This window comes from Lactuca serriola, chromosome 7 (assembly GCF_051521515.1).
Source record: "Lactuca serriola cultivar US96UC23 chromosome 7, Lser_US96UC23_V15, whole genome shotgun sequence".
NCBI lineage: Eukaryota > Viridiplantae > Streptophyta > Magnoliopsida > Asterales > Asteraceae > Lactuca > Lactuca serriola.
The window spans coordinates 86,048,027-86,052,318 of record NC_136414.1 but is presented as its reverse complement, the minus strand read 5'-3'; positions in this window follow the sequence as shown (position 1 = coordinate 86,052,318).

Here is a 4,292-nt window from a genome sequence, read left to right as displayed (position 1 = left end):
CAGTCATCTAGCGGAGTATAGATGACGACCACGGACTATTCTAAACAGTCCAGTGGAACGCTAGCAGGCTCGCAACATGTAGGTGTTTATTTGAACTGTGTGCTCACCGGGTGTACTCCATCCTCCTCATGGTTTCCTTAAGGACATTTATTGCTAAGGAATCCCCTTAGCATTAGTATCCATCCCGATGTTGATCCTTAGTCTAGGTCCCTTATGATAGGTGTTTTAGGGACGTAATGTGAGGATAACGGGAATGGGTAATCGGGTTATTGTTGGTTGATGAAATTAATAAACTTATTTATTGTGGGTTGAAAACCTTATGTGCTCACCAGGCTCCCAAGCCTGACCCACTCAGTTTCTTGTATTACAGGTAGTGGCACATGGGCATAGATGTGATGTCTTGGGATGAGAGATTAAGGGATTTTAGGCCTGTAAATACGGAATAATGTAGTAAGGCCTATGTTGTATAGTTGATGCTTATGATCTGTATCAAACATGACATCCCAAGTCTTTTTAATGAAACACATTTCAATGGAAATGCTTTTGATAAATCTTTATCATATTTTGTTTTAGGACAAATTCCGCAACACTTTTATTTAAAATGCTACTCTGATTTTCAAACAAAGCATAAACAAAATCAGTCTTTTCTGGCCGTAAAAATGGGGATGTCACACACTAAGTCGGTGACTTTATTGATTATGATGTTAAGTAGAGCGCATATCTGTAATTTGGTCCCTTGGTTTGAAGCATTAAGTGCTTAATAGCAAAAATGGCTTAACAGAGGAGTACGATGGGCGTACACGCTGGTACGTGCAACGTACAAGTCACGAACCTAGTACGTGCTACGTAGAGCTGAGTACGACCTGCGTAATCAGTCAGAATGGGTTTCACATATTGGGCTTCGGTAAGGGCTAGCTATTGGACTTATTTATCTTGGGCCCGTTGGATCATCAGGTTGTGGGCTATTAGTGATGTTGGAAAAGGCCCTGGAAGGATTTGGGCCCAATTTTGAAACTTGGGCCTTAGTGGACTACGAACCTTTGGGCCCTAATGATTTTGGGCTTGGAACTGTTGATAGTTGGGCCTAAATGTATCTTTGGGCCAATTCTGGAATAGTTGGTCCTATTGGGCCTTGTGGCCCAATATAGAAATGGACTTGCATTTATGGGCCTCAGTTTGGGCTAAATCTTGGACTAGGTTGTTGTGGGCCTTCGTGGACCAATTGGAAATAGGAATATGGACTAAGGACAATATTGGGCTTTAAGATAAGGCACACTGGAAAGGTTTGGGCCCAATTTGGAAAATTAGGCCATAGGTGAGTTATAACTGGGTTTTGTTGATTATGGATTATTGGACCATTAGGATGCTAGGTGTGTTGGACTGAAAAAGAAGGATTTGGGCCTCATGACAAGACCATATAAAGGTTTGGGCCCAATTTGGAAAATTAAGCCATTGATGGATTTATGGACATTATAGTGTTGGGCTTTTGTTTTGGGTTTGGGCTTTAGTTTTGGATCATATTGGGCCAAGGGTAGAATGGTCATTTTACCCCATGCATGGATTAAGGATTATGGTATGGAACCTAATTGCTAATGGGTTATTTTGATCGGTATTGATAGCTTATGAAGTGGATAGGGTAGCAGCTAAGGATTTCCTTTAGGAAGCTTCTGCATTCAAGGTGAGTCTCCTCACCATACCAATGGGTCTAAGGCACCAAGGCTGACCCAGTTGTTGATTTTGTTTCAGGTACTTATGTTGATCGCGGGAAGGTGAAGACATGATCTTACGCCTCCTTATATTTTTATAATTTGATTCTGGGATACTCTGACATGAAACCATTTTGAAAACAAAATTGTAATAATTATGGGTGTTACATTTTATGTGATAATTACTTGCTATACTTATCCTCCAAATTCGATTTTGGTGTATCTATGATGATAAAATAAAAGCCTAGAAGTTAGGAGATAAGTATTTGACTTGATTAATTGCTTTGTTGATTAATATGATTAATCTTTTAAGTGTATAAATAATAAATATAGATATTAATTAAACTTAATAATTAATGTAAAATATTATTTTGTTTATTTTATAAATCATTATTAACCTAGTATTTTGAAAAGTTTAAAATACATCCTTATGGATCTTATTATTAATTTAATTAAGTAATTAATTAAAAGATGATTAATAAATCCATAAAAATGTTTAAATTTAATTAAATTAAAAGTTTGATTTATTAAAAGATTAAACCTTTGGAATTTTAAAATGTTTTAAAATACACCTTATACTATATATATAATTAAAAGTTTAACACGTATTATATGTATAAAAAAAAAAGTTAGTCAAATCGCTAGTACGCTTCATTTACGAACTCATGCTATAAATAGGGTATAAGGAAACGTCCTATAAAATGGCGAGAAAATTATTGAAATCATACCTATGGTTGGGTCAAAATTTCACATTTGGTCTCTAACTTTTTTTGCACTCGGATCGTCCCGATGGTTTAATTTTGTTGTGTTTTTCGTCTCTTACATACATAAAGTTAGAAATCACCAACATGCAATTCTGACCAAACCATAAGGACGAATAACGCAACAAAATCAAAACACAAGAACAATCCAAATGCAAAAAAAAAAAAAAAAAAAAAAAAAAAAAAAAAAAAAAAATTACGGACCAAACGTGTAATTTTGACAAAACCATAAGGACGATTTTAGTAGTTTACTCTATTTTAAATATTATACATTTGGAGTTGCCCAAACTCAAGAATTAAAAGTAAAATTCAAACTTTCAAACTGACTTAACTTTGCTTATCTTCATTATCTATCTCATTTGTTTCCCAACTCTAACTCTAACCATTTTGTTTTCTAAACTTACTATAACTTTTTTCCATTCCACCTCCCAACTCCAGTATTTCATTTTTGTTAGAAAATCGGGATATAGATATACTTGGATCAGTGAGAGTTGTGAAACACTTTCAGATTAAAACATTTCGAGGGTACACTCAAAATCTCTAATCGAATGAAATTTACTGTTTTTCTAGAATGGAGAATGAAGATGTTATGAAATTTGAACCCAAAATGAATCCAAGATTGATCATATAACAGAAACTAACTTCTTGTCTTAAAATTGTCATATGGTAGTTACAGGAAAAAAACTTTCTGTCCAAAAACGGTCATATTACATGTCACAAACTAACTTTAAACCGGGTCTATAAATGGATCACAAGGGCGTTGTCCCCTAACCCCCGTCGGTTCAGATGCTTCACCCTAAATAGCAGTATACTTTCAACAACGACAAAATCAAACAAATATACACTTCGCACCATAATAATTTGTTCAATAATTGTCAAAATGACATTGATCAACAAATTAATCTCATTACACTTAAATAATATTAGTGATATAAAATCACCAACAACTTTTTCATTTTTTTTCCATAACTCTTACTTTTCAACATTTAAAATGTTTCACCAGACATGACACAACATATTTATAATGTTTAAACCTTAACCCGGCACAAAATCGATACGAAAATAAACGAATTAACACGACACGAAATGATAATTAAACAAGTCGGGTTATGGTCAAACGCTCTCAAATCCATTTAATGTTTTGACACGATACGAACCCAACATGATATAACACGTTTGTCAGGTCTACGAATACCCCCTTTTAAGACAAGTTATAATTCAACAATCACATTTGTCATGATTGTTCGCATTATATATTTCAATTGTATGATATTCTATATCGTTAAATTATTTTGTTGCCAATTTAATTGTGAGAAGGTTTTTGGTCCATTTCATCTAGTGAAGTATATTTATGGATTGATGTTTGGTGTCTAGTCATATTTATCTTGAAAATCAAAAGGAATATTAATGTGTGTCTTTATGGAATTTGGTAGAAACAATAAAGTAAACTTGAAGTAACAACTTTCCAATAGTGTAGCCAATTTGATTCGTAACATTGTCAATCGATGCTTACTGATTTAGCCAATATTCTACACTCGTAACCAACTATACTGAATCATATACAAACGTACAAGCTTCAACATTCTCGATTTGAATAGTGTTTCAAAAACAAACAACATTTATAACCTTTTGTATTTTAGGGTATTCATGTTCGTAAACGCACGATATTTTGAACAAGCCTATCCACATCCTTCTATTTTTTTATAGTGTCTTAATTTTTGTTTCTTAATTGCTCGACAGGCTCCTAAATATTAAAATAATGAGTTGTATCTAAGTAAAAAAATATAAACTTGTTTTGGAGATACTCTAATTTTCAACAAACATT